A 24831-nucleotide genomic window follows, 5' to 3' on the forward strand; every position below is an offset into this window, starting at 1 on the left:
AGCGAACCCCCAGCAATCGCATTATTTATAAGACACTATGGGAGTGATTCGTCAATATGTTTTTGCAAGAAAACTGGGATAAAACACTTTGAAACAAAAATTTGAAAAATTTTGAATAATGCAGAGTTCTGCAATTTTTTTTTTACTTTTGACTTTTTTGGCAAAATGGGTGAAGATGGGGGGGAGTCTGGGCAGAACGGTGCGTACCTACGCCCGCCTGTCAAATTCATGGAAATACCTGACGTTTCTTACATCAGAAATGCCTTTTTGAGGAGCATTTTTAGAGAGGAACACGCTACATAGAAGATTCCCTGAATTCATTAAATATTGTGAGGTACTTAATAAATTCTGTACATCGCACCCCAGTGAGCCAGTCTTAGTGAATCTGTCACTATGGCTTTTGCATTTAGCCAAATTTTCGGAAAGATTGACATTTCCTGTGAGCATTTGTTTACCCCGGTTTAATCACAGCAGTTGGTCATCCTGTTAAACTGCACCTACTCATTAGATCACATTGAAAATAGAAGCAGAATCATCAGGTGATAAAAGTTCATCAAGCAAACGGCACATGGTAACAATTAGCTAATGAATCTGATCTACAATGTGCAGTAAGATACATAGATATCAGCCTCATGTTACCTGCAAGAGGACACGTCTTGTACTAAAGAGGCAGCCAACGTGGCTTCTATGGGGCCACCAGAGGGCTGGTCCACGCCAGGTTGGTCTTAGTCTTAGTAATGGAAACCTGCACAGAGGTGGGATCTGCAAAAGTGAACAGAAAAATAGTATTGGGGCACCATGGCTCCTTATTACAAGTGGTAATGGGCCTAGTATGTATCTTGGCTGTGGTGCCCAATGTCCTCTATCTAATCTATACCACTGTTTAATGTCAAATGATTAATTGCGTTATCTTTTAATTTCTCATAATGGCGCTCCAACGAGAATGGAGAGAAGACCCTGTATCTAAGATCTGACAATCTACAGGTCTACAGGCGAGAGGTCCTTACCTATAATAGCTGTCACCCTTCAGGTAAAAGGACCCTGCCCATAAGAGCTGACACTCTACAGGAGAGAGGTCCCTGTACATAAGAGCTGACACTCTACAGGAGAGAAGAACCTGCCCATAAGAGCTGACACTACAGGAGAGAGGTACCACAGAAAAAGGACACAGCAGTACTCTGTAAGGGTCAAGATATATGCAAACAGTGATAGAATGAGAGCTAAACTACATTGTTGCTGAATAAAATGTACTTACAAAAAATTAAGGTACTTAGCGCTTAAATCGGCCAATTCATGTATGCCCATCAACCATGGCAAGGTGACCTCCTTCTGACAGGATGATAGGACCCATCAGAAGGAGGTCACCTTGCCATGGTTGATGGGCACATGAATTGGCCAATTTTTGCGCTAAGAACCTTCATTTTTGTAAGTACATTTTATTCAGCAACGATGTAGTATACTGTAGAGCTCATGCTTTCAGTGGATATATCTTGGGCCTTACAGAGAGCTACTACAGGAGAGAGAGCCCTGGCCATAAGAGCTGCCACTTTACAGGAGCCTGGCCATAAGGTCTGCATTCTACAGGAGGGAGGTTCCTGCTCTTTAGAGCTTACACTCTACAGGAGAGAGGGTCCTGCTCATAAGAACTTATGCTCTACTGGAAAGAGAACTCTGCCCATAAAAGCTGACACTCGGCAGGGGAGACGGCTATGCTCTTAAGAGATTATTTACTATATGAGAGAAGGCCCTGCCCATAAGAGCTGACACTCTACAGGAGAGAGGTCCTTGTCCATCAGAACTGACACTCTACATACAGGTCCCTGCCCATAACTGCCAGCAGGACTTACACTCCAAAGAACTGTGGACTCTGCCCAAAAGAGCTGACACTCTACAGGAGAGAGGTCCCTGTACATAAGAGCTGTCACTCTACAGGAGAGAGGTCCCTGTACATAAGAGCTGACACTCTACAGGAGAGAGGTCCCTGTACATAAGAGCTGTCACTCTACAGGAGAGAGGTCCCTGTACATAAGAGCTGACACTCTACAGGAGAGAGGTCCCTGTACATAAGAGCTGACACTCTACAGGAGAGAGGTCCCTGTACATAAGAGCTGACACTCTACAGGAGAGAGGTCCCTGTACATAAGAGCTGACACTCTACAGGAGAGAGTTTCCTTCCCATAAGAGGTGACATTCTACAGGACGGTGGATTCTACCCTTAAGAGCATACACTCTACACGAGAGGGTCCTTGCCCAGAAAACTAACAGTCTACATAGACTGGGAGAATTGACACAATAGGTCCATGGTGCTAATTTTGAATAGAGATCCAGCCCCTTGTGTTGTCATGAACATTTCACTTCCCCAGTGTCTGAGCCAACACCATTGACCGTAGTTATGGAACATAGACTTTAGGTTTTTAATGCATGTTTAAAACTAGGAACTTTAGAAGAAATGTCTAATGGTCAGAGAAAGAGCATTCCACAGAAGGGGTGCAGCACGGGAGCAGTCTTGCAGACGACAGCAGGAGGATATAAAAAGGAAGAATAAGTGAGTAACTATTGGGACTGGTAGTAGGAGATGAGAGTGGAGATGTATGATGGGGCCACATTGTGTAGGACGATCAGCCAAGAAGTAAGGAATATGAAACAATTGTGTGCCAACATCATTAATGTTTAGTGATGGAGAAAATGCCCCGATGGTAAGCATATCCACCCATGAACGTGAACCAATGTCATCCGGTGCAAAATATTTTTACAACTAGTTGACCCTGTTGTGAATCCGGGATGCCGTGAGCAAACATTGCGCCGATCAGCCATTACATTACGTTGACTTTCTCTGGTGGCGTTAGCTCGGTGGAGTTGTATGGTAATCGGGGTGTGTTCATCCTGTTTTTCTAAAATCCTGTCCAGCAACACAATAACCTCTTCTTCCAGATACCCTTACAATGCGTTCATCATCATCATCCCTGTTCACTCTTGTGAAGTCTGACTACTTTCTATTGAAGAAATAACAATGTGCGGAGTAACTTTACATATACAAGAGGTGAGGTCATCACTTGCTCAGCCAGAATCTATAGATAACGTGTGAATTACTGCCCTACACGGCCTTAATTGTTATCATTACATACATACACCCATTCTCCTACAGGACTTTCAAATGACACTTGACATGACTCATTGGTTCCAAATATAAGATAATGCTGGAAGGTTATAGCAGAAGGCAGAGAAGACGCAGTAATGTATAGATATGCCTATATATGTTCAGATTGCACATGGTGAACCCCACATACTGTATTTACTCTTTGCAATTAGTTAATTTACTCCAACAGTCCATAATACCCCATCATCTGTTCCAAGGGGCGTAGATATAGAAGCATCAGCTGTACTCGACTCTTGTGTCTCGCGGGGCTCTATGGCTCAACTGCTGCATAGGAAAAAAATAGTTTTTGAATTGATTGTCAACTTTTATTAACCTATTGTCAAGGAGAAATTAGAAAAAATTTTGGGCCTCCTTTTAGTGATCCCTAAATGTGAGTGTGGGAGCCAGGGATCAGCAAGAGAAAGTTGGGAGAACACCATTTAGTGCAGCGTCCAGGAAACTTGCCAACTGCTCTGGGAGTTTTAGAGTAGCTAATTAAATAATAAAATAAAAAGTTTACTCTCCAGATATTGCGAAGTTTTGAATTTTTCTAATATATTTAATTACCTTATTTTGATTCCCTCTCTCCCAAACAAACAGTGTTGCTTCAATGCTCAGTTCATGCTCCTTTAGAAACTGCTTTCAACTGCTGTTCATTAAAATCTGTACATTGAATTCAAATAGTCTGCGCTGTCTGAGCCTCTCTGCTCCCAACACCTCTATTCAAAAAGGAGAATTCCCATACACGGATTGTTTGAATACTGTGTGCTAATCTTTGCTGAGCAGCAGTTGAAAGCGGCTTCTAAAGGAGCATTGAAACAGCATTGCTTGTTTGGGAGAGAGGGAAACAAACAATAATAATGTTCAGAACATTACATTAATTCATAACTTTGCAATTACCAGAGTATAATAATAATAATAATAATAAAAAAACTGGGAGAGTTGGCAGGTATGGTATTATAATTTTCACATGGTATTTTGGGGACAATGTGAGCAGTTTCAGAAATCTGAGAATTCTCTCATTTTTTTCCAGGAGCCTCCAGATAAATGGCATATGTTAGGCGGGAGGTAGAAGTCTGATGGATCCATATGTCTAGTGGTGATACCCTCCCTTCTCTGCCTCACCTTACCAGTCACATGAAGCATAGCTAGGTGATAATGTATGTTCTCAGGAAGCAAAGATACCAAGAAGTGAAAGGAAATCCAGTCACCAGCACTATCAAAAGAGGTAAAAATTGTAAATACACCTGAGGAAGGTTGGATACAGTCGAAACGTGTCGTGTTTTTAATAAATATTTGCTTTCATCAATCCCGGGGTTTATCCACTTTTATCCTTTTAGAGCACCTGTGACCTGCATCTTCTCATCCCAATTACGCCATGCCTGAACTCTCCCTGGAGGATTACTCCACAACAACCAGGTTGGCTGCACCCATTTGTATCTCGTACAAAGCACAACCTTAGCAGGTGAAAGGCTTTTCTTTTAATGTTTTCACAATTACTTATTTACTATGCTCAGAAAAGTGTTACTGTCTTTTTTCTATGTAGTATATCTTCCAAAAATCTAGGAATTCTCCCTTTTTTTTCCAGGAACCTCTTGAATGTTTTGGGAGAGTTGGCAAGTATGATGCTATAAATTGCACAAGGTAGGTGGAGGCCTTGTTACCTTTAGTAATAGATATCTCACCACTTTATATTGTCACATGAAACTTTAATGACATTTTCGCATAGAAACATCATTTTTATTTTTTTGCAAATAGATCTTGGAACAATGGACTGAGCTGGTGGTCAACGGGAACTGGATTTCAAAATTATTTCCCAACATCTCACCGCTAAAGACACCTCTCTGCTCTACGTTGTCACATGAAACTCTCCTGACGTTTCCCCATATAATCAGGATTTTTATTTTCTTCCCCTGTATAAAATGTGCTTTGATACATCTTGTACGCTTTTCCAGTTGTTGTCTACCTTTGGTTCCATGCACTTGTTTGATGGAATTCAGATTTTCCACCACTACACATCTTTTCTGGATTTTTGTGGATTTCTTTGCAAACCTTAGCTTTTCTAAGAAATAAAGTTCACATACTGTAAAACCATTACAAAGTCTAGATTTTAACAAATATATTTCACTATATTCACAAAAACAAAATACAAGCTCAACATTAAATAATAAAAACAGTGCACACCTTGCAGAAGCTCAACACAAGGTTTCGCCTTATGGCTTCTTCTGGGGCTTCAACCTTGCTTGGTGAATAAAACTTGCTGGAATCCATATCTTGCAATGGTTTTCCACTAATATACTGTTTTATCGCTTAGACCAGCTGACCATTGCACAGAAATCTCATAGATCTTGAATGAAACTGGAGTGGTACAAAAGCTAAGAACATGTTCTCCAAGTGAATACAGAAAAAATCCTGATTATACGGGGAAACGTTAGGATAGTTTCATCTGGAAATGTATTTCGGAAATGTGTTTTAGTGGCGAGAGGTTTTGATAAATGTTTTGGAAAATACTTTTGGACACCGGTTCCCAATGCCCATAGTCTCAGTTCAGTGTTCCAGTTGATATATTTTCATACCTATAGAACACTGTTAGAACTAAGTGGTGAGAACCAAGATTCCAAAATGGTCCATTCTCTCCAAAAAGATCAGCACTCATCTCCTGTTGCTGCCATTATTTCTATTCTCCGGCTGCGAAATGTTACAACCCTGGCCTTTAAATTCCCATTGCTGTTCTCTTTAATAGACCAGTCCAGGTTACTACCTCCCACATAATCAGTTTACTCCTCCCCCGCTGCTGACATGATTTTTTGTGTGATTTTAATGGCTATTACGTGCTCTGTACCTTGCAAAATTAAAGTTGGGTAACCGCAAACTAAAATCAGATAAAAAAAAAAATCATTAAAGCAAGCTATAAATATTCCACAAAGTAAGACGTAGGTTGCTGTAATGTAATTACAATTATGTGGGCCAGCAGATCTATTGTGTCTGGAATGCGGGCCGTAAAGAACAAGGAAACCTGCAGGAGGTATGTAATAGAATTTTTCGCCAGTGAGTTTATCATCTTATATCTATGTGGGAAATGAAGGAGTGAAATATGAATCGTATCAAATCAAATGTATGTGTACAGGGTGTACTAGATGAGTCTGAGGGCCGTAACAAATGAATAGCAGGAGACTGTTGTCACGCTTGTAAATTCGGGAGGTTGTATAGTTTTACTTCTCTATCTATAACTTATAAAAACTTTAGTTAGGCTGAAAAATCAGGAAAGGAAAGCTAATATATTAAACGCCTTCTTCTCCACAGTATTTACGGTGGAGAATAAAATGCTAGGTGAAATGCCGAGAGACAAAGAAAACCCAATATTAAGGGTCACCAATCTAACCCAAGAAGAGGTGCGAAACCGGCATCATAAGATTAACCTAGATAAATCTCCGGGTCCGGATGACATGCACCCACGAGTACTAAGAGAACTGAGTAATGTAATAGACAAACCATTATTTCTAGTGATGAGCGAGTATACTCGTTACTCGGGTTTTCTCGAGCACTCACGGGTGGTCTCCGAGTATTTGTAAGTGCTCAGGGGTTTAGTTTTCATCGCCTCAGCTGAATGATTTACAGCTATTAGCCAGGCTGAGTACATGTGGGGGTTGCCTGGTTGCTAGGGAATCCCCACGTGTAATCAAGCTGGCTAGTAGCTGTAAATCATTCAGCTGAGGCAATGAAAACTAAACCCCTGAGCACTTACAAATACTCGGAGACCACCCGTGAGTGCTCGAGAAAACCCGAGTATACTCGCTCATCACTAATTATTTGTTATATTTAGGGACTCTCTAGGGACGGGGTCTGTTCCACAGGACTGACGCATAGAAAATGTGGTACCAATATTCAAGAAGGGCTCTAAAAGTGAACCTGGAAATCATAGGCCAGTAAGTCTAACCTCTATTGTTGGTAATGACAGAAAAACGACTGGCACATCCAAACTAGTGTGAAAAGGTGCATACCAGGAGCAGCTACCTCCATATACAATATACAAAAAAAAGGTTGCACTCTATAGTGCCAAAGCATGTCGAATACGAAATGCATGAAATATGAATAGCAAAATGGCTTTTTGAACATTAGGAAAAATATTTACGACACGCTTTGCACAGAATTTGGCCAAATAGTGTGAGCCCATCAACCATCGTCAAGGTGGCCTCATTAACCTGATGTGTCCCTGACCTCCCTGTCCAAATGTGAACACTTACCGAAGGCCAATGTCTGTATGCATGGGTGAATGTGGACACCACTCTCAGTAAAGCCTACATATATGGGTTGGCCGGAACACTTGGTTCACCAAGTATACCTGGTGAAGATACATGAAATGAGAGCTTGGAGCAAAGGCACAAAAAGAGGAACCTGAATATAAATTCTCAAGTTGGGAACCTGGAGCATAGTAGTAAAGGGGGAAATCTAGAGCCGAAGAGGAACAGTGGGTACGGAAAGTATTCAGACCCCTTTCAATTTTTCACTCTTTGTTTTATTGCAACCATTTGGTAAATTTAAAAAAGTTCATTTTTCATTAATGTACACACTGCACCCCATCTTGACTGAGAAAAAAGCAGAAATGTAGAAATTTTTGCAGATTTAATAAAAAAGAAAAACTGAACTATCACCTGGTCATAAGCATTCAGTCCCTTTGCTCAGACACTCATATTTAAGTCACATGCTGTCCATTTCCTTGTGATTCTCCTTGAGATGGTTCTACTCCTTCACTTGATTTGGAAAGGCACACACCTGTCTATATAAGACCTCACAGTGCATGTCAGACCAAATGAGAATCATGAGGCCAAAGGAACTGGCCAAGGAGCTCAGAGACAGAATTGTGGCAAGGCACAGATCTGGCCAAGGTTTCACCAGAATTTCTGCAGCACTCAAGGTTCCTAAGAGCACAGTGGCCTCCATAATCCTTAAATGGAAGAAGTTTGGGACCACCAGAAGTCTTCCTAGACCTAACTGTCCAGCCAAACTGAGCAATCGTTGGAGAAGAGCCTTGGTGAGAGAGGTAAAGAAGAACCCCAAGATCACTGTGGCTGAGCTCCAGAGATGCAGTAAGGAGATGGGAGAAAGTTCCACAAAGTCAACTATCACTGCAGCCCTCCACCAGTCGGGCCTTTAAGGCAGAGTGGTCCAACGGAAGCCTCTCCTCAGTGTAAGACATATGAAAGCCCGCATAGAGTTTGCTAAAAAACACATGAAGGACTCCCAGACTATGAGAAATAAGATTCTCTGGTCTGATGAGACGAAGATAGACCTTTTTGGTGATAATTCTAAGTGATCTGTGTGGAGAAACCAGGCACTGCTCATCACCTGCCCAATACATTCCCAACAGTGAAACATGGTGGTGGCAGCATCATGCTATGGGGGTGTTTTTTCTTTAGTTGCAGGGACAGGACAACTGGTTGTCATTGAAGGAAACATGAATGCGGCCAAGTACAGAGATATCATGGATGAAAACCTCTTCCAGAGTGCCCTGGACCTCAGACGTGGCCGAAGGTTCACCTTCCAACAAGACAATGACTCTAAGCACACAGCTAAAATAACAAAGGAGTGGCTTCAGAACAACTCTGTGACCATTCTTGACTGGCCCAGCCAGAGCCCTGACCTAAACCCAATTGAGCATCTCTGGAGAGACCTGAAAATGGCGTCCACCAACGTTCACCATCCAACCTGACAGAACTGGAGAGGATCTGCAAGGAAGAATGGCCGAGGATCCCCAAATCCAGGTGTGAAAAAGTTGTTGCATCATTCCCAAGAAGACTCATGGCTGTACTGGCTCAAAAGGGGCTTCTACTGAATACTGAGCAAAGGGTCTAAAGACTTATGACCATGTGATATTTCAATTTTTCTTTTTAAATTTGCAAACATTTCTACATTTCTGGTTTTTTTCGGTCAAGCTGGGGTGCAGAGTGCACATTAATGAGAAAAAAAATGAACTTTTTTGAATTCACCAAATGGCTGTAATGACAAAAAGAGTAAAACATTTAAAGGGGTCTTAATACTTTCCGTACCCACTGTACATTGAGCTCGTCTCATGCACCTGTAGGAGGTTTTGTGACTTAGGGGCAATGGCAGGCTACATTTTTTGATTGTGACTCTTTATAATGTATTTCTATCTGGGATCCTGACGGACAGGTTCTGACACTGCTACTTCGTTAAATATTTGTGTGTGAGTCAATGTAGGCAGACACCGGTACCGTGTGCCTCATACAGGATAAGCAACTCATTCAGCTTTTCTTGGTAACTTGAAAATCACTAAAAAAGGAAGATAAATGTTCAAGTGATTACTAACAGGAGGTATTGTCAGTGTGGCGGTGAGTCAGGCCACGTAATTATCCCTCACCTAAATATAGATTCTAAAGAAAGTGATGAACCATTGTCACCTGATTGTGCCATCAATAGGTGGTTGTGACACTAGATGCCTCACGAAGACCTGGGTGTATTTATGTGTGGAAATCGCTGTACACCTACCATTTAAAGCCCCATAATGTTCCTTATATTGCCATCATTGGAAGGATGCCCACATTTTTTTTATAAAGTTACCTGTTTGTTGTAATTTGTATAAATTATTTAATTTATACCATCTAACATATTTATACTAGTGCTGTCTACTACATTTACCCCTTTGGCGACTACAGTGATAATTCAAGCCTTTTTTGGAGGAATTTAAATGGTGCCCCCCATTATAGATGGGAAACAAGAGTTGATGAGTATTTTCAGACCTAAATCTTTAATTTACACATCAGAAACCAATTGTTGATTTTTTTTGCATAGGTCCTCCCTAAAGATTGGGAGCACTAAGGGTCCGAGTGACTCTATAGGATGTTCTTCCACCAAAGTTGGATAGAAGGGCACTGATTTGCTCTCTCAATTGTCTTAAAATTGCCAATAGGGAGCTGGAGTTTTTTTCAACTACTTGGAAACAGGACCCTTTTGGGGCGACGCATTTTAGTTGAATGGTGTCGGAACTTCAGTTAGAAGCTGACAAAGTGTTTTCCAAACCTCATTTTGGACATTGAAAAACTAGTTTCCATGTGTCTACATGGCAAGCACTGGTAAAGTGGCTGAAAGTAAGGGGGCTGTTTGATCACAGGTTATATCCATCCTTCGATTGACCTTAATGTGCCAATTGCTTAAGCCCTGGATGGTAAGATAATTGTTAAATGGATATCATAGCATTTGTCCTTCAAAAAAGCCGAATTTGCTCTGGAGTACTTGATGTGTCCATGGTTGTCCTCTCATAAGAACAATGTGAAATGCTGCACTCAAGGTTGTCACTATAGGCCAGGAGTTGGGAACTGTTTTTCTGCAAAGGAGCATTTGGATATTTATACCAGTAGTAGGGGGCCGTACAAATTTATCCTGCTATAATTACTCACAATAGTAAGTTCTAAACACAGATAATACAGAACAAGACCAGCACATCCAAGCTAGTGTGAACAGGCGCCAATCCTCCCAAAAAAATATACAAGTTGAAAAACGATAAAGGTTGCACCATTATTTACCAAAAATGATTACTCTAGAATATTGAAAATGCATTATTGCCATAGGCAATAGGAAAAAAGCGCTATATAATGTACACATGAAATATACTCCCACTCACAAAAGCCACAGGTGATTAGCTGGTCCACTCCAGGCCTGCCCCATAACTTGTAGGCTTTTTGCCCAGGAGAGGTGACAAAACAGGACAGGGACCCTTTTACGAAGGACGCCTTGACATGGCAACTGGGCTCACATACATTGTCCAATTTATGCCCGAAGTACCTTCCTTTTTTCATAGCAGTTTTTGCAGATAAATATTTCATGTGTACATTATATAGCACTTTTTTCCTATTTTCTATGGCAGTAATGCATTTTCAATATTCTAGAATAATCATTTTTGGTAAATAATAGTGCAACCTTTATCGTTTTTCAACATATATATATTACACTGCATGTCGCCTCACGGGGGGAAATCACTGCTCATGTTACATATGTAGAACTCAAGCAGTAGGGGGTCTGCAGTGTATACCTCACACAGGAAACACTGAATCTGCTCTATTTGCATCACATAGGAGACACTCGGGCTGCAGCATATACATCACATAGGATACACTGGAGCATATACATCACAGGAGGGGCTGAGGCACATACATCACAGGCAGGGCCAGACTGGCCATCTGACAATTCTGGCAAATGCCAGTGGGGGGGTGTAAGAGAGTGGTGCTGTTATGGACAGTAAGGAACACGCTGTCACTTTAAGAGGCTGCACCCCCTTGCCTGGGGAATGGAATGTTCTGCTTCTCCCCTGCTCTAATGGTTGTTATGAACTGGTCGGTGCAGAGTGCACGTGTGGAGCTGTAGCAGCGTGTGTGAGCTGCAGCTGCTGGAGAGAACTTAGTGCTGTTTTCTGCAAGAAAGGTTACACAGCTTGAGACGGACTGCGTTTGTGAAATAGACTTTTCCGGTTACAGCAAAGGTGGCTGTTCTGTGCTAGTTTGTGAAGCCACGAAGATACTGAGAAGGGGACTTACAGTTTCCAGGAGCATTCCTAGAATCCAGAAGCAAGGAGAAGACCACGCTTCGCAGAGCTGACAGGAATCCGTGCGCACCACCGTGTTGGACTACTGGGGGCCCCCTGGGACTGGACCTGAGTCCCCAACATCACCGTGAGTCTGTTCCTGTATGGTGCACCAGTTAGGGCCTAGTGCAGGCTTCAGTAGTCAGTACACAGGAGCCGTGTGGCCTGCTTAGTAAAGGCCAGGGAGGTTATACATAGAGTAGCATCGTTATTTGTTCATTGCTTAAAGTTGCTTGTGAGACAAATTCTGAGTCTGTAATTGTTGGAGCACCGTGCTATTTTACAGACAAGATAACTCATGTACATTGTCTTTTGCCATTGTAAACCCCTGTTTGCACCTTCCTTGTTCCTTTCATTCCTTGCCTCCCAATAAATCTACCCTTTGTTGTTTGCACTTCATCTTGTGTACAGTAGTCTTCCTGCACAGTGGTGGTCCCCCGGCCATCGCTTCAAGTGGCGCTGCGAGCAGGGTACTGTCACTAAGCTGGAGGCAGCAGACAGTAATGGCGGGAATGCTAATGTTAATGGAGATGCTGTGGGCATTGGTGGAACCCCTGCAAGGACACTCCCTATGGGCACCATATTTAGTGTGCTACCAAAGTTTGATGGCAAGAATATGCCACTGTCCGACTGGGTGTCCCGGCTGCAAAGCACCCTGAGGATTTATAACATCAGCCCAGACCTTGAAGTGGACATTGCGTTAACTGCCCTAGAGGGGGAAGCCCGTAGAAACATCTGCCTACAACCAGAACTCACCCGCAGTACCCTGAAGGAACTAGTGAAGTTCCTGGAAGAGATCTACGGCGAGACTGCTAGCGCCGGACACCTTCGCAACAAATTTTTCTCTAGGCTGCAGCGGGAAGAAGAAGGAATTTCTCAGTATGCAACAGCACTGCAAGAAGTGTTAGCAGAGGTGCAGAGAAAGGAGGCGGATGGACTTGGCGGCATGGGCTCTAAAGACTGGATACTCCGGGAGCAATTCATACTGGGACTACACAGCACATCCTTGAGGCGAGCACTGTCAGAACGGGTCGGGGCAGATCCGGCTCTTACGTTTCGTCAAATCCTGGCGGAAACAGTGGCCCGAAGTAAAGAAGAGAGCTATGCATCTGGGGTGATGTGTGTCCAGGGCGCCAATACCAGAGGGGACCCAAACCATCAGGAGGTGCTGGTCCAGGTGGTGCAAGACTTGCAGCAGTCCCTTGTCAACGTGCAAGAGAAACTGACCCAGGTGGAGCGAAGAGTGGGGGAACTACAACAGTCTGACCCACCGTACTCATGCAACCATTTTTCAGCCCGACCGATAAGGGATCAGTGGGAGCAAGCCCCCTCCCGTCAGGCATCGGAGACACGAGGACAGGCTCGAAGTACCCCCCGGTGAGGAGGAGGCATCCAATCCTGGGAATGTGGAGGACGGGGGCACCTTGCCAGAGACTGTCGGAACTATACTCAAGGCCAGTGGAAGCCGCCATTAAACTACCAACCCCCGCAGTAGTGCGGCACTCTGCGGGGGAGGCGAGAAGAGAGGCTGCTCCATATCATAACAAACACTTGATTGCTGGGAGCCCCATCCTACTTGCTGAATTCGAAGGAGTTCTAGTGGATTGTCTGATAGATACCGGGTCACAAGTGACAACGATGCCAGAAGCGTACTTTAAGCAGCATTTTCAGGACCTGTCCAAGCCAGAAAAAGAAACATTGATCCGGTTGTTTGCTGCCCACCAACAAGCGATCCCGGTCACAGGGGTCGTGTGGATGAATATTCGAATCTGTGGGCAAGAAGTTGGGAGAAAAGGGATCCTGCTAGTCCCTGAGCCTATCAAGGAAGATGTGCCTGTAGTACTGGGAATGAATATCCTACGTAAACTCGATCAGATTATGTTTACCAAACGGGGACCTGGATATTGGAAGAAGGCTACTACAAATAAGCCTACTCAAGAAGCCCTTCAACGACTGATCCGCGTCTGTGGGACGCAGAAGAGTGTGCCATCTTATCAGACGGTAGGGGTCATCTGGGCTCTTGGCAAAGAACCTGTAATCCTACCTCCCGAGCGAGAAACTATAGTATATCTCCCAGTGGGGACTCACCGCAACCTTGATGGGTTGGAAGTGGTTGTTCAGCCTGTGGTAGGCAGAGGAGTGGACCAAGAAGTCATGATAGCTTGTACGATAGCTGTGGTCCAGCAAGGACATGTCCCCATTAGGGCTTTGAATGTGGGCCCCGGGGAAGTCACCTTGCCATGAGGGAAGGATCTGGCCCTGGTGTACCTACATAAGGGTGAAGTGGTGAGTCAGAAGGAGATGTCTTTATCACCGAGAGAAGGCGTGGGGTGGACCCTAGCAGTTGCTGCGGGGGACGAAGAGACGCCATCCCCAGAGTGGAGTGGACGGGTCATCCTTGATCAAATGGAAGTGGATGTGAAGGCCCTGAGCGTGTGCAAGCAATATAAACTATGCTGTGGGAAAATCAGGCCACATTCGCCCGTCACGCCGAGGATTTTGGCTGTACTGAAGCCATCACGCATGAGATACCGACTGGGGAAGCTCGTCCAATTCGAGAACGATACCGGCAGATCCCGCCCAAGATGTATCAAGAGGTGAAAACATTACTGAGGCAGATGCTGGATTCAGGAGTGGTGCAGAGTAGTCAGAGCCCTTGGGCCGCCCCAGTGGTGCTCGTCAAGAAAAAGGATGGGACCATCCGGTTCTGTGTAGATTACAGGAAACTCAATGCCTGCACTGTTCGAGACTTGTATCCGTTGCCCCACATTGAGAAATCCTTGACAGCGTTGGGGAAAGCCAAGTACTTCTCCACCCTGGACCTAGCAAGCGGATACTGGCAAGTGGCCAAAGCAGAGACAGACAGAGAGAAAACCGCCTTCATCCTCCCTATGGGGCTGTTCGAGTTTAACCGGATGCCCTTCGGGCTCTCCAATGCTCCAGGTAGCTTTCAATGGCTGATGGAAAAGTGTTTGGGAGATTTACATTTTGAGGCTACCCTGATCTATCTGGATGACATCATTGTGTTTTCAGCCTCATTCGAAGAACACCTTGCCGGGCTTGGACAGGTACTCGGAAGACTGCGGGCCCATAACCTGAAGGTAAAGCCAAAAAAGTGCCACCTCTTCAAGAGAGAGATCGAGTACCTAGGCCACATAGTGTCACAAGTTGGAGTTCTACCCTCGCCAGAAAAAGTGGCTGCTATCCAGAAGTGGCCAGTCCCTCGAACAGTGAGAGAACTCCAGGCCTTCTTGGGACTCGCTGGGTACTACCGCCAGTTTGTTAAAGACTTCGCGAAGGTGGCAGGTCCTCTCAATGAGTTGCTGAGGGGGACCGCTGGAGTGCCGAAGACCCAGTGTATCCCACAGGGACAAGACGAGGCCTTCCAGGCTATAAAGAATGCCCTTACTTCGGCCCCGATTTTGGCCTACGCAGACTTCGATCAACCGCTCCTGTTGTACACAGATGGTAGCCTTCATGGACTCGGTGCAGTACTTTCTCAGATACAGGATGGACATGAGAGAGTCATCGGGTATGCCAGCAGGTCCCTGCGAGACAGCGAAAGAAACTCTCACAATTACAGCTCCTTCCGGTTAGAGCTCCTGGCCCTGGTGTGGGCCATGAGAGAAAAGTTTGCAGGCTTCCTGACAGGTACCAAGATTCAAGTTCAGACAGACAATAATCCCCTGGCCCACCTTGAGAATGCTAAATTGGGGGCCTTAGAACAACGGTGGATGGCTTGCCTAGCCAAATTCGACTTTACCCTCCGTTATCGATCTGCTACCGAAAACGCAAATGCTGATGGGCTGTCAAGAGTGCCTGTGGAGACTCCAGTGGGGGATCTTGATGAGCAACTCGAAGAGGAGGAAACCCCAGACTTTAATAAGTTTAAGCCCCCAATGGTTGTGGCCCAGTCAAGAAGGGAGGCCTGCGCATTACCCCGGTCCCTGGGGAGAACCAATGAGGAATGGGGACACGTTCAGGATGAAGACGAAGGGCTGAGACAGATGAAATGGTGGGTAACGCAAAAGCGGAAGCCTGGCAAACAAGAGAGAGATGATCTGGACTCTGAAATGAGGAGTGTGTTGCACCAGTGGGATAGACTGGCAGTGCGAGAGTCAGTACTATATCGTAAGAGGCAACAGCCAAAAGATATGGAAGTAAGGTGGCAAGTGGTCATCCCAGGAAGAATGGCTCAAGAAGTAGCTAAAGAAGCCCACGAATTCGGGGCGCACTTCGGCCCCACAAAGACCTACCAATGGTTACAGCGGTATGTGTATTGCCCCCGGTTGGAGCTTGTGGTGGAAGAGGTTTGCCGGCAATGTCGAGTATGTGACCTCATTAAGAGTACTGAACAGAGGGCACCCATCCAGACCATACAAACTAAGGAACCGCTAGAAGTCTTGATGATCGACTACCTCCTTGTGGGGCACTCGGCCCGGGGGCTGCAATACTGTTTGGTGATGACCGATCATTTCTCTAAGTTTGCAGTAGTCACTAGAGACCAGACTGCGGAATTGGCGGCGCGAGCCATCTGTCAAGACTTCATCCGGGTGTACGGGTGCCCAAAGCGCATCCACTCCGACCAAGGCGCATGTTTCCAAGGCAAGGTGATGGAAGAATTGTATCGCATGTATGGCATCGAGCGGTCCCGGAACACCCCTTACCACCCTCAAGGCAACGGAGCTTGTGAACGCTTCAACAGAACCTTACTTCAAATGCTGAGAACGATGGAGGAGGATAAGAAGACGTGTTGGCCAGACTATCTGCCAGAATTGGTCTGGACCTACAACAATCAGGTCCACTCCACCACGGGTTATACCCCCTATCTACTGTTGTTTGGAAGAGCTGGACGAGAGATCATTGAGCTGAATTTAGAACAGCCAGAGGAGCTGATGGAGCGAACTGTCACCTCATGGGTGAAAGAGCATCAGCAACGATTGCAAACGATACGGCGGTTGGCGGGTCAGCAACTGCAAGAAAAAGAACATATGGGCCGCAAACCGACTCAAGAGTTACCGCTAAAACCTGGAGACCGAGTATTAGTCAGAGAGAAACGCCCTAAGGGAAAATTAAGTGAGAGATGGGAAGTACAGCCGTACAAGGTTATCGAGCGAGTGTATGCTAACGGCCCTGTCTACAAGGTACAGATTGAGAATGGGGCATCCGCCCCTAGAGTACTTCACAGAAATATGCTGCGGCCTTGCCGGTCTGAGGTCTGTTCTACGCCATTGTCGCCTGAAGGCGCCACTCCACTTTCTGAATCTGTCATGCCTGATGGCCAAATCGATGAAGAGTGGTGGACCGTCCCTGACACAGTAGGGGGTCCTCAGCCGCACAGAGACGGTAATCCCATGGATGTACCAGTACCGCCATGCGAGGACGAGACCAGACAAGAGCTCACAATGTACTGACTACTGAAGCCTGCACTAGTCCCTAACTGGTGCACCATACAGGAACAGACTCATGGTGATGTTGGGGACTCAGGTCCAGTCCCAGGGGGCCCCCAGTAGTCCAACACGGTGGTGCGCATGGATTCCTGTCAGGGGTGCCCCGCTAGGGCCTAGGGACTACTCGGGGTCCGGTCGTCATTAAAAGGGAAGTCACGGTGGCAGCGACCCGGTCAGTGGCCCTGGGCATCCAAATTAAAGGAAACGTCTTTAAAGGGGCTATTAGAATAAGAAATGTTCGTGACGCCACCTGTGGTATTCGGTCAGGAGTGACCGACGCTGCTTAAAGGGGACCTCTGGGGAGTGATCGCACTGCAGCAAGAATGGCTTCCCACAGGTGAAGCTGGGTCCCCAGGGCTCCCGGTGTGTAGGCAGGGATGCTGTGGTGCCAGAAAGAAACAGAGGACACAAGGTTGCAGTCTCTTTACCTGTTTACTGGTGATTTATGACCACAGTCCGGGGTACCGGTAACAGGTGTTGGTGAGGTCCGGTCGGCCTGGAAGCAACTATGGGTCCCTCTTTCAGGTGAGGTTAGAAGCCTTCCTTCTTGTGCTGTAAGGCGAGTCCCTTGCTGCCTATGGCTCCACACAAGGTCCTCTCTTTCCCTGTCCTAAGACAGTACCCTCATGGCAGGCAACGCGAGCCTTTTTACAGGTGTCTCTCATTCTGACTCCGGGCTCTTTGTGTTGACTGAATTTCAGCCCCAGTCCGTACCTGATCACAGGAGATGCTGGTGGCATATACATCACAGGAGGGGCTGGGGCATATACAGTGTCATACTGTGGAGGGGAGAACAATGATGGTGGTCCAGGGGGGCTGCATTATACCCTATGAGGGGGCTACATTATAATTCTGTGGGGCTGCATTATTCTCTCAGGGGGATACATCATACTATATGAGGGGAGCTGCATTATGCCCTATGAGGGGGCTACAGTATATTCTATGGGGGGCTGCCTTATGAGGGAGTTGCATTATACTCTGTGGGGGCTACATTATATTCTGTGGAGGGGCTGCATTATACTATATGAGGGGGCTGCATTATGCCATATGAGGGTGCTACATTATATTCTATGGGGGGCTGCATTATACCTTATGAGGGGGTTGAATTATATTTTGTGGGGTGCTGCTTTATATTCTATGAGGGGGCTACCCCAACCCCTGCTACATAACTAAGATGTGTACTATCTTATATTATACTCTGATATTAGCGTGTTTTACCGTACAATTGATGGTCTTGAACTTATTTCTATGTAGCTACATAGTGGGCCCCAAGAATGATTTTCCCTGGTGGGCCCAAGGTGCTCCAGTCTGACGCTGGGCATATACATCACATGAGATGCTGGGGGCACATATATAACATGAGACGCTGGGGCACATACACTGTCGAGCTAAAGGGTAACAATATTTTGTACTTCTGATTTTCAGGCTCCATATCTCACCATTCACTACTGCTTTGAATATGAGACTGCCATCATTTTATAGACAATCTTCTTGGATATCTCATACATAAATTTGACTTCCACCTGTTTAGCACATGATTAGTTATGCAAATCCTCGTCATGTCACTGCATTGTTACTGTTTTGCTCCTGGTGGTGGAAACATCTTTTTCTTCTTGTATACTACAGATTATAACCTGTTCTCACATTCTCTAATAGCTCAGTGTGTTATTAGGTTGATTCTCAAGCGAAAGGTCACTGGTTTGAATCGAGTAGCAGCCATGAAGATGATTTCCCAAGAAAAGAGAAACAGCATCATCCAGCTCATCGATATCAGTCTCTCAGCCAAGAAAATTGCCAAACAGCATCATGTGAGCACCACGATAGGTGGAAGAATACAAAATGAAGTCCGTCCATCCATTGAAAAGCCAAGAGGTGGACATCCAGTCAAAATATTGGAGGTCAACAAGTCGACTGATCACAAGGTCTATCAGATCTGGCACGACAAACACGGCAGTGGAGGAGGCTTGTTTGCTTCATATAGTGAGATCACAGACGTCCATGCAAGCATTGTGCGACACATGTTACACAGTCTGGAATGGTGACCCAAAAAAAGATGAAGAGACCTCAACGTCAATGTTGTCATAAGATGCGTCAGCTCAAGTTTGAAAAGAGGTATGGAAGGTGCACAGTAGAAGATTGGAAACGGATGCTTTAGAGCGATGACATGAAGGTCAATAGACTAGGCTTGGTTGGGTGCAAATAGGTCTGAAAAAAAACAAGGGAAAAAGGGGCTAATGGATCGAGAAACTGAAGGAAATATCAAGTTCGGTGGAGGAAGCCTGATGATTTGGGGTTGTTTTACAGCATATATAAATCACAAAAGGAACTGGGGGCTGCCACTGCTGTTGTTGGTGGGACTAGAGGACAGAGCGCACTGACTCTACCCGCAAAGTACATCCTGACGCTGGCACACGTCAGTACGTGATCCTTCATTCCATGTGTCCCAATGTTCAGTAGCGAACTCTGCATGTGTGCGCAGTGTCAGGAGTCATTGAAGGACTGGCGGATAGTTTTGCAGTGCGATAAAGTCCTGACCACTGTAATCCCTGGGAATCTGCCAGAGCAAAGGAAGTTGCACTTACGACTCAGGGGTAGGAGGTTCCCCACCCCTGCTATAAGCATTAATAACCCCTTGCATCCGCAACCAAGTTTTGTTTTTGCGCTTTGGTTTTTCCCTCCTCCTTTTTTAAGAGCCGTAATGTTTTTATTTTTCTGCTGGCATAGTCATATAAGGGCTTGTTTTTTTTATAGGACAAGTTGTAGGTTTGAACCACACCATTAATTTTGTTATGTAATGCACTGGAAAACGAGAAAAAAGTACGGTAAATTTTCTTTTTTTTTTGCTTGATCTTTCAGTCCCCTTAGGGGACTTGAACTTTCAGTCATCTAATCGCTTACACTAAATACTGCAATATCATAGTATTTCAGTATAATTGTTTTTAATAAGCTCATCCTATAGTATGGCAGCAACGCGGACATTTATCAACCATTAATAACCTCATTCATAGCAGCCGAGGCTGTAAGTGCCGAGATTTCTGCCCATAGTGCTCATTATCTTTGATAGATTGAGATATTTTGACATTTTTTTTTTCTATTTTTCGTCATTTGCAGATCAGTAACTTGTCTCTCCCTCCTCTAATTTCTATCATTCCACATCTTTTTCTTCTTCATTTTAATGGTGAGGAGTGTAGTATCACCGTATGTCCATATTTAGGTAATACTGTAAGTTGCACGCTGTGGTGCTGATCTAATCTTTTCATGCTGACTTTACGTGTGCCAGGCTTTGGGCAGACTTTCAAAGGATGCTTTCATACTTTGGAATCTGAGCTTTAAGTCCTTCATGGCCGCCACGACCAGGATTATTGTTGGCACACATAATAGAGCGACATGTGTGTTGAATAAAAGGACAATAAATGAAGTTACAAAATAATCTGCTGGTAAAATGTGTCTGCGAAGTAATCACTGAACACCTAATACAAAAACATGGAAAAGAACAGATTCCACATAGAAGATCAAATGTGCTCCTGTTTTGCAGAAAAGAAAACAGCAAACGTGCCCCCTTTATTTCCCATAATCTAGTGTCCAAGTCCCTGGTCTGCAAGCTCTGTCTCTAGTTTTCAGTTGTGTGTGATCTACCGGGTAGAGATTAGCTCCCATGATGTCTTCAATACACAGCACACACAGACAAGAGAGATTCCTGCTCTTCTTTCTCTCTGGCAAACAGACACAAGAAGGAGTAGCATGGAACACATTACACAGAGGTAGTGAGCAGTGTGACTGTGAATCCAGCACTGGAGTCAGATATATTTACTTGAAGCTGCAGCACGATCTACCTGTTTTTTTTGCCCTTGTGTCGTGTGGAATTTCTTCAGGTTGTTAACTTTACTTCCACACTACCAAACATAGGAAGAGGTGAATTGGTTTTGTATGTACTTATCTCTAGTTTGTATGTGTGAGTTTAGAAATGAACTTGTGAGTCCCACCGGGACTGATGTGAATAGTGGTAATCTCTGTACAGAGCTATGCAGGATATCGGCACTGTGAAAGTAACAAGAAATACTCTACTGGTAAAAACAAAGAAAAATTCCCTGGTGTCTGAAGGCTCAATATATTCAGTTCAGTAGATTCTTATCGTAAGTAAGCCTAGTGTCTAATAATTTGGATTACTCATTTGTTGAGTCTAGTAGCTAAATGGTCACAGTAGCTTTATTAAACTCATTGTTATGCTCGTGTGTGGCACACCTGGTTCTTGGACCCACTGTGCCACGGACAGGGCTTACCCTGGAGGGGTGTGACTAAGCAGCGTCCTTGGTGTTCACTGGAGCCCCTGGAGGTGAGGTCAGACTTGTGCGGCAGTTTGCTGCCAGGTACCACTCCAGGACAGAGTCCTGCAGTAGCAGTTGACCCCAAGGGTCAAAAACGTTAATTCAGATAGAGAGTCCTAGACGGGACAGGATAGCCACTTGGAAGAGATATGGACTCTGCGGCTCTGGATAGCAGACAGGACAGCCACTTGGGACAGGAACAGACAGACAGGTCTCGGGAGATGGCTCGGGTACTGCTGATGTGGCCATGGGGTTCAAATAGCACAGATGTGGCTTCATCGTAACGTATAAACTACACCTGACTACAGGGACAGTGCAGGATATGGTATAACTATAATGGGCTAAGGACAGGGGACCTGGCAACATACACTAACAAACTAACTATAGGAGGTTCTCAGGCACCTCCCTATTGGAGAGGGTGCCTTTTATACAAAATCCCTCCCAACTATCGGCTGGGAGCCATCTTGTAGGTGAACTCATTTACTAAATTCCGTTTGGAGGCATTTTACTATGTGCACACTGCCCCTTTAATAGCAGGGGAGAGAGCGCATGCGCACACACTAGGTGTGCCACTGGGAGAGGCGCACAGAGGAAGTTGGAGATGGAGCACAAGGACTCTGCCGCCACTGTGGTGGTGAGTATGTCGGCGTCTCCACACTGAGAGCAGGGAAACCATATGGGGTTCCTGCAATGGACGTTACACTCATCATCTTGAGGACTTCACTATACACTCCCTTATGAGCTGCGAAGTGACAAACAGTCCTTTATTGTAATATACAAATCACAGTAGTGCAAGGTGTCAACATAGGCGACAACCAGTCAATCATGATGTTTAGACCCTTCCAGGGATTATCTTAGTATTTCATTGAATTAGTGGGAAACTAAGTTGGGTGTCGGACTCCAACTTTTCACCATGTCTCAATAATTCAGCTATAATATTGAAAAAAGTCCCAAGAGGGTCGAAACGTGATGGATTGTCGTCAATGGCATCTACTATTTGTTGACTCCCAGCACTTCTTTCTAGCATATCTAGTACCCAACAGAGCTGCATTCACATCTACACTGCTCAGTACTGCTATTTATTGACCTCTATCATGTTGCTGTTTCTGAACATGTACCACAGAGGGGAGCAGGATCTCCTCTTCTCCACGTTTTCTGTTTGAGATCACTTACTAGCTCAAGGACAACTAAAAATTCATAAATAGAGAGTGTAGAGAGGAAAATGATGAAAAGTACATGTTGGGTTTGGTAATGATGACATTTAAGAACCCAGAAATGAGCAATGTTGCTAGGAAAGATGTATAGATATATCTTGTGAATTTATCGGCTTATGTGTTTTCCAAAAATTTGATTCAAAGGTTGGAGATATTATCGACACATATTTTATCACTCAATGTAGTGCCATTTATTGATATACTGCACGCTGTACTGTTAATCAAATATGCAAAGGCAAAAAGTCTAATGTGTAATGAAGACCATATCAATTCCTAAATAATCAGGGCTCCTACAAACTATAACAATTGTATCATAAATTTGGCAATAGTTTTCTATTATTGGACTCAGTCCCTAGTAGATTATAGAACGCAGCCAATCTAGCTCATGTAAATGGCGAAAGGCGACTTAAAGTCTATAGGAAAGAACCTAATTTATTACACCAATTTCTGGGTTCTGCAAGCAAGCTTCTGTCCCTGGCTGTCTGGTGGAGTAAGTGAGCATAATTCTGAACCAACCTATCTGGAAGACGCAGTCAGCGTAAACCAGTCTATGACTGGAGGATATAACTAGCGCACACCTGGCCACTGGTGTCTGGAGGATATAGCTAGCGCACATCTACCCATGGCTGTCTGGAGGATATAGCTAGTGCACACCTGGCCATGGTGTCTGGAGGATATAACTAGCGCACACCTGGCCATGGTGTCTGGAGGATATAACTAGTGCACACCTGACCATGGTGTCTGGAGGATATAACTAGCGCACACCTGGCCATGGTGTCTGGAGGATATAACTAGTGCACACCTGGCCATGGTGTCTGGAGGATATAGCTAGCTCACACCTGGCCATGGTGTCTGGAGGATTTAGCTAGCACACACCTGGCCATGGCTATCTGGAGGATATAACTAGCGCACACCTGGCCATGGTGTCTGGAGGATTTAGCTAGCACACACCTGGCCATGGCTATCTGGAGGATATAACTAGCGCACACCAGGCCATAGTGTCTGGAGGATATAGCTAGCGCACACCTGGCCATGGTGTCTGTAGGATTTGGCTAGCGCACACCTGGCCGTGCCTGTCTGGAGGAAATAGCTTGCGCACACCTGGCCGTGCCTGTCTCAACGATATAGCTAGCGCACACCTGGCCATGGTGTCTGGAGGATATAGCTAGTGCACACCTGGCCATGGTGTCTGGAGGATATAGCTAGCGCACTCCTGGCCATGGCTATCTGGAGGATATAACTAGCGCACTCCTGGCCATGGTGTCTGGAGGATATAGCTAGCGCACACCTGGCCATGGCTATCTGGAGGATATAACTAGCGCACTCCTAGCCATGGTGTCTGGAGGATATAACTAGCGCACATCTGACCATGGTGTCTGGAGTATATAGCTAGCCCATGCAGCGCCCCAGAGTCCTGGTCGTTGCAGTAATGTCGTTCTTCCACAAGGGGGAGTGATGGTACGTCTGAAGGCAATAAAGGAGATCACTTTACCAGGTATCACAAACCACACAACACACTTAACACTCCAGGCTGCCAGGGGGAGCCATGCTTCTATCTATTAGGGCACTCCCCACAATTAGGTAAAACTGGTAGTCTGGACAGGAAGTTAGGCAGAAGCGAGCTGGGCTTCACCCAGTGAGCTGCTATCTGAGCTCCTCTCAGATAGTGGGTCCCTGACAGGGGTGGGATCCTGTCAGAGGCCTAGACAGAAGGCCACAGAGCTGCACCTGCCCCATGTGCGGCAGCATCCTAAGGAAGAGACATCAGAAGGGAATTGTGTTGCAGAGAGTGAGAAACGAAGTCATATCAAAAGGAGAGGAATCCAGAAGGAGTTCTGCCATGTAGAAGGCTGTAAAAGGCTGCCTCCTTTCTGAGGCGCAGGAATCCGGTAGCCAGAACACCGAGGGAGTAAGGATCTCTACGCTTTACTTCAGAGACTGGCAGGACAGTTAATTCCACGTTAGCTGTCCGACCTTATACCCAGGAGGCACGGTGGCAACCTGTGGGAGCTGGGGCGTGCTAGAGTCCCTGTAAAAAGCCTCAGGCCATCAGTCATACGGGTTTGTCCTATCCTCTCCATCAGGGGGACGGAGAGAAAGAGACATAACA

General features: G+C 45.3%; 1 long non-coding RNA gene across 1 annotated transcript in view; it reads left to right on the plus strand.

Moving 5' to 3' along the window:
- LOC143781584 (uncharacterized) overlaps positions 1 to 24831 on the plus strand; it is a 70604-nt gene that overhangs the window by 42445 nt on the left and 3328 nt on the right. The window contains exons 3-5 of the long non-coding RNA XR_013216768.1: positions 4170 to 4364; positions 4477 to 4601; positions 4725 to 4780. This is a non-coding gene — a long non-coding RNA (uncharacterized LOC143781584). The remainder of the gene's footprint in view (positions 1 to 4169; positions 4365 to 4476; positions 4602 to 4724; positions 4781 to 24831) is intronic.

Source organism: Ranitomeya variabilis, chromosome 6 (genome assembly GCF_051348905.1).
Source record: "Ranitomeya variabilis isolate aRanVar5 chromosome 6, aRanVar5.hap1, whole genome shotgun sequence".
NCBI classification, from domain to species: Eukaryota; Metazoa; Chordata; class Amphibia; order Anura; family Dendrobatidae; genus Ranitomeya; species Ranitomeya variabilis.